Source organism: Oncorhynchus mykiss, chromosome 1 (genome assembly GCF_057628025.1).
Source record: "Oncorhynchus mykiss isolate SJ-2025 chromosome 1, ASM5762802v1, whole genome shotgun sequence".
In the NCBI taxonomy this organism is placed as follows: Eukaryota; Metazoa; Chordata; class Actinopteri; order Salmoniformes; family Salmonidae; genus Oncorhynchus; species Oncorhynchus mykiss.
The window spans coordinates 32,855,348-32,862,413 of record NC_143022.1 but is presented as its reverse complement, the minus strand read 5'-3'; positions in this window follow the sequence as shown (position 1 = coordinate 32,862,413).

Here is a 7,066-nt window from a genome sequence, read left to right as displayed (position 1 = left end):
GGTTACTTAAGGCAAAAACGAAAGTAGGGTTAGCCAGGTTGGACGGGTAGCATTTTCTGTTGGCACTCCAATATGTCCCATAAACATCACAAATGGTCCTTTTGTTCGATTAATTCCATCGTTATATCCCCAAAATGTCAATTTATTTGGCGCGTTTGATTCAGAAAAACACCGGTTCCAACTCGCCCAGCATGACTACAAAATATCGAATAAGTTACCTGTAAACTTTGTCCAAACATTTCAAACAACTTTCCTAATCCAACTTTAAGTATTTTAAAACGTAAATAATTGATCAAATTTAATACAGGATAAACTGCGTTCAATAGCGGATAAAATGAAAGTGGAGCGAGCTTCAGGTCACGCGCCCCAAACAAAAGAGTACACTTGGCTATACACCCAGAAAAGAAATGGCTACTTCTTCATTTCTCAAAAGAAAAACATCAACCAATTTCTAAAGACTGTTGACATCTAGTGGAAGCTATAGGAACTGCAAACATATTTCTACTAAAACGGGCTTGCCATAGGAAACCAATGGAAAACAGATTGACCTCAAAAACATTTTCCCCGGATGGATTGTGATCTGGGTTTCGCCTGCCTAATCAGTTCTGTTATACTCACAGACATTATTCAAACAGGTTTAGAAACTTCAGAGTGTTTTCTATCCAAATCCACTAATAATATGCATATCCTAGCTTCTGGGCCTGAGTAGAAGGCAGTTTACTTTGGGCACGCTTTTCATCTGGATGCGAAAGTACCGCCCCCTATCCCAGAGAGGCTAGCTTGCTAGCAAAAGCTAGCATAGCTGCATTTTACTTAGAAATATATTAACTCACCAACAAAAACCCTAGCAAGCTATATTCATAACCATACAGGTATAGGATCATTTTATTTTTATTTTGCTGTATTTGACTCTTGTAACAATAACAAAAGGCATTCAAATTGAGGTGTGAGAGGTATTTCAGGTTGCATGCTATGAAATGTCCACTAGAGTGTAGTGTTGAGAATGTTGTGCTGATACTGTAAGCCTAGATGTTCATTTTATTGTATTTATTGGCTACACAATTACATATGGGGCGGCAGGGTAGCCTAGTGGTTAGAGCGTTGGACTAGTAACCGGAAGGTTGCGAGTTCAAACCCCCGAGCTGACATGGTACAAATCTGTCGTTCTGCCCCTGAACAGGCAGTTAACCCACTGTTCCCAGGCCGTCATTGAAAATAAGAATTTGTTCTTAACTGACTTGCCTGGTTAAATAAAGGTAAAAAAAAAAAAAAAAAAAAAAAAAAAAAAATATACAGTACCAGTCAAAAGTTTAGAAACACCCACTCATTCAACAGTTTTCTTTAGTTGTATTCTTTTCTACACTGTAGAATAATAGTGAAGACATCAAAACTATGAACAACACATGGCACCCAAAACCCTCACAAACTTTTACAGATGTAAAATTGAGAGAATCCTGTCGGGCTGTATCACCGCCTGGTAAAGCAACTGCACCCACAGGGCTCTCCAGAGAGTGATGCGGTCTACCCAACACATCACCGGGGAAAAACGACCTGCCCTCCAGGACACATACAGCACCCAATGTCACAGGAAGGCCAAAAATATCATCAAGGACAACAACCACCCAAGCTATTGCCTGTTCACTCAGCTATCATCCGGAAGGCGAGGTCAGTACAGGTGCATCAAAACTGAGACAAAGAGACTGAAAAACAGCTTCTATCTCAAGGCCATCAGACTGTTAAATAACCATCACTAGGCAGCTTCCACCCGGTTACATAACCCTGCACATTAGAGGCTGATGCCCCATATACATAGACTTGAAATCACTGGCCACTTTAATAATGGAACACTAGTCACTCTAATAATGTTTATATATTCCTTAATTGCCATTATTTTACTTTTAGGTTTGTGTATTGTTGCGAATTGTTAGATATTACTGCACTGTTGGAGCTAGAAACACAAGCATTTCGCTACACCCGCAATAACATCTGCTAAACATGTGCATGTGACAACTTGATTTGATGTGGAATCATGTAGTAACCAAAAAAGTGTTAACTTCTTGAGTGTAGGCAGGATTTTCTGGCTAAAAGATGTACCCATTTGAAACGGCCTATTTCTCAGGCCCAGAAACTAGAATATGCATATACTTGTCAGATTAGGATAGAAAACACTCTAAAGTTTCCAAAACTGTCAAAATATTGTCTGTGAGTATAACAGAACTGATATTGCAGGCGAACACCTGAGGAAAATCAAACCAGGAAGCACTGTTTTTCCTCTGTTCAATTGGATGCCTTGCCTCCCTTTAAAGGGATATAAACCAGATTCCTTTTCCTATGGCTTCCTCAAGGTTTCAACAGTCTTTAGACATAGTTTTAGGCTTTTATTTTGAAAAATGAGCGAGAAAGATAACATCGCGTCAGTGGATAGCTGGGTGTTCGCAGAGTTTTGCTTGCACAACAGTGTGGCAGCCATTGTATCTCCCTCTCCTATTGAAAAAGCGACAGTGCCGGTTGATATATTATCGATTATATATTTTAAAAACAACCTGAGGATTGATTCAAAAAAAGTTTGACATGTTTCTTTGGACATTACGGATACTATTTGGAATTTTCGTCTGCGATGTCGTGACCGCTCGAGCCTGTGGATTTCTGAACATAAAGCGCCAAACAAATGGAGGTATTTTGGATATAAAAATAATCTTTATGGAACAAAAGGAACATTTATTGTGTAACTGGGAGTCTCGTGAGTGCAAACATCCGAGAATCATCAAAGGTAAGCGATTTAATCTATTGCTTTTCTGACTTTTGTGACCAATCTACTTGGCTGCTAGTGTTTGTGTTTATTTTGTCTACTGAGAGAGATGTTCTTACATAAACACTTGTTATGCTTTTGCCGGAAAGCTGTATTGAAATCTGACATGCCAGGTGGATTAACAACAAGCTAAGCTGTGTTTTGCTATATTGCACTTGTGATTTCATGAACATTAAATATTTGTAGTAATTTAATTTGAATTTGGCGCGCTGCAATTCAGCGGGTGTTGATGAAAATGATCCCTCTAAAGGGATGGGTGCGTCAAGAAGTTAAACAAATAAAAATTATATTTGAGATTCTTGCCTTGATGACAACTTTGCACACTCTTGGCATTCTCTCAACCAGCTTCATGGGGTAGTCATCTGGAATTTCTATTTTTGCCTTTATTTAACTAGGCAAGTCAGTTAAGAACAAATTCTTATTTTCAATGACAGCCTAGGAACAGTGGGTTAACTGACTTTTTCAGGGGCAGAATGACAGATTTTTACCTTGTCAGCTTGGTGATTCGATCTTGCAACCTTTCGGTTACTAGTCCAACGCTCTAACCACTAGGCTACCTGCCACCCAGGTGTGCTTTGTTAAAAGTTAATTTGTGGAATTTCTTTCCTTCTAAATGCATTTGAGACAATCAGTTGTGTTGTGACAAGGTAGGGGTGGTATACAGACGGTATCCATATTATGGCAAAAACATCTCAAATAAGCAGAGAAACGACAGTCCGTCATTTCTTTAAAACAAGGTCAGTCAAACCATCAAGTGCTATGATAAAACTGTCTCTCATGAGGACTGCCACAGGAATGGAAGACCCAGAGTTACCTCTGCTGCAGAAGATAAGTTCATTATAGTTACCAGCCTCAGAAATTGCGGCCCAAATAAATTCTTCACAGAGTTCAAGTAAAAGACACATCTCAACATCAACTTTTCAGAGGAGACTGTGTGAATCAGGCCTTCATGGTTGAATTGCTGCAAAGAAACCACTACTAAAGGACACCAAAAAAGAGAAGAGACTTGCTTGGGCCAAGAAACACAAGCAATGGACATTAGACTGGTGGAAATCTGTCATTTGGTTTTTGGTTCCAACCGCCGTGTCTTTGTGAGACAAGGGGTGGATGAATGGATGATCTCTGCATGTGTGGTTCCCACTGTGAAACATGGAGTAGGAGGTGTGATGGTGTGGGGATGCTTTGCTGGTGTCACTGTCAGTGATTTATTTAGAATTCAAGGCACACTTAACCAGCATGGCTACCACAGCATTCTGCAGTGATACGCCATTCTGTCTGGTTTGCTCTTGTGGGACTGTCATTTGGTTTTCAACAGGACAATGACCCAAAACACCTCCTCCAGGCTGTGTAAAGGCTATTTGACCAAGAAGGAGAGTGATGGACTGCAGCATCAGATGACCTTGCCTCCACAATCACCCGACCTCAATCCAATTGAGATGGTTTGGTATGAGTTGGACCGCAGAGTGAAGGGAAAGCAGCCAACAAGTGCTCAGCATATGTGGGAACTCCTACAAGACTGTTGGAAAAGCATTCCAGGTGAAGCTGGTTGAGAGAATGCTAAGAGTGTTCAAAGCTGTCATCAAGGCAAATCTGATTTGTTTAACACTTTTTTGGTTACTACATGATTCCATATGTGTTATTTCATAGTTTTGATGTCTTCACTATTATTTTACAATGTAGAAAATAGTAAAAATAAAGAAAAACCCTCAAATGAGTAGGTGTATCCAAACTTGTGACTGGTATTGTAGGGCATATAATTATAATCAAGTATGATGATATTAATAATAACAATAAATTATAATTATTAATGTTCCACAAAAATACCTACAGAATGTTTTAATATATTTAATTTGAATTAATAATGGATGTTTATCATTAAAATATTGAAATTACTGATATATATTCTCTCATTTCTCCTTCTTTATAATAAATAATTAAGTGTCCCACTTTGCCAATCAATGTATCCCAATTTGCCAGTATCAACTGAAAAACTGTGGTCTCAGAACAATTTGTGTTTGAAGACATCATCCATCCTGTGTTTAATATTTCTTCCTTTTTCCTTTATATATTGCAGTAGAGTTCCAAAGCTATTTAGAATAGTATCATGTTGGGGACATGACAATGGGATGATTCTGACAATGGGATGATTCTGACAATGGGATGATTCTGTAAGGTTTTCCAGAAAGCACATTTTCAATACTCACCCTAAATAATTACATTATTGCAAAGAACTGCATGATATATCATCAGATTATTGGTTTATTTGTTCAAGATGTCTTTATTCATAAGACCATGTGGCAACATCAACCATTTCCTGAAAATCAAACTGTGAACTTGTATCGACCCTCACCTTTGGCCCAGTGCAGTCAAAAATTAGATTTTCTTGTGTTGCAGATATATACAGTGCCTTGCGAAAGTATTCGGCCCCCTTGAACTTTGCGACCTTTTGCCACATTTCAGGCTTCAAACATAAAGATATAAAACTGTATTTTTTTGTGAAGAATCAACAACAAGTGGGACACAATCATGAAGTGGAACGACATTTATTGGATATTTCAAACTTTTTTAACAAATCAAAAACTGAAAAATTGGGCGTGCAAAATTATTCAGCCCCTTTACTTTCAGTGCAGCAAACTCTCTCCAGAAGTTCAGTGAGGATCTCTGAATGATCCAATGTTGACCTAAATGACTAATGAGGATAAATACAATCCACCTGTGTGTAATCAAGTCTCCGTATAAATGCACCTGCACTGTGATAGTCTCAGAGGTCCGTTAAAAGCGCAGAGAGCATCATGAAGAACAAGGAACACACCAGGCAGGTCCGAGATACTGTTGTGAAGAAGTTTAAAGCCGGATTTGGATACAAAAAGATTTCCCAAGCTTTAAACATCCCAAGGAGCACTGAGCACTACCAAGACCTGGCCGTCCCTCTAAACTTTCAGCTCACACAAGGAGAAGACTGATCAGAGATGCAGCCAAGAGGCCCATGATCACTCTGGATGAACTGCAGAGATCTACAGCTGAGGTGGGAGACTCTGTCCATAGGACAACAATCAGTCGTATATTGCACAAATCTGGCCTTTATGGAAGAGTGGCAAGAAGAAAGCCATTTCTTAAAGATATCCATAAAAAGTGTTGGTTAAAGTTTGCCACAAGCCACCTGGGAGACACACCAAACATGTGGAAGAAGGTGCTCTGGTCAGATGAAACCAAAATTGAACTTTTTGGCAACAATGCAAAACGTTATGTTTGGCGTAAAAGCAACACAGCTGAACACACCATCCCCACTGTCAAACATGGTGGTGGCAGCATCATGGTTTGGGCCTGCTTTTCTTCAGCAGGGACAGGGAAGATGGTTAAAATTGATGGGAAGATGGATGGAGCCAAATACAGGACCATTCTGGAAGAAAACCTGATGGAGTCTGCAAAAGACCTGAGACTGGGACGGAGATTTGTCCTCCAACAAGACAATGATCCAAAACATAAAGCAAAATCTACAATGGAATGGTTCAAAAATAAACATATCCAGGTGTTAGAATGGCCAAGTCAAAGTCCAGACCTGAATCCAATCGAGAATCTGTGGAAAGAACTGAAAACTGCTGTTCACAAATGCTCTCCATCCAACCTCACTGAGCTCGAGCTGTTTTGCAAGGAGGAATGGGAAAAAATTTCAGTCTCTCGATGTGCAAAACTGATAGAGACATACCCCAAGCGACTTACAGCTGTAATCGCAGCAAAAGGTGGCGCTACAAAGTATTAACTTAAGGGGGCTGAATAATTTTGCACGCCCAATTTTTCAGTTTTTGATTTGTTAAAGTTTGAAATATCCAATAAATGTCGTTCCACTTCATGATTGTGTCCCACTTGTTGTTGATTCTTCACAAAAAAATACAGTTTTATGTCTTTATGTTTGAAGCCTGAAATGTGGCAAAAGGTCGCAAAGTTCAAGGGGGCCGAATACTTTCGCAAGGCACTGTATTTGCACGCTATGAGGTTGGAATAATACTGTGAAATTGATAATGCCATTTTAGTGTACTAGCTGCTTGAAAAGCCTGCCTGAAATTTCAGCCTTATTTGGTGGGATGGAGTTTTGGCCTGCCTGGTGACATCACAGGTAAAATAGTTCCTAGACCAAAAAGAAAGAGAGTTCCAAACCTCTCTGCCCTGTTTTCAGTTTTCCCTCCCCACTCAGACCACTCCCAGTCCTATCAAAATTCTTACTTGAGAAATTGCTCTTTGTTTATTTTTAACTATTTT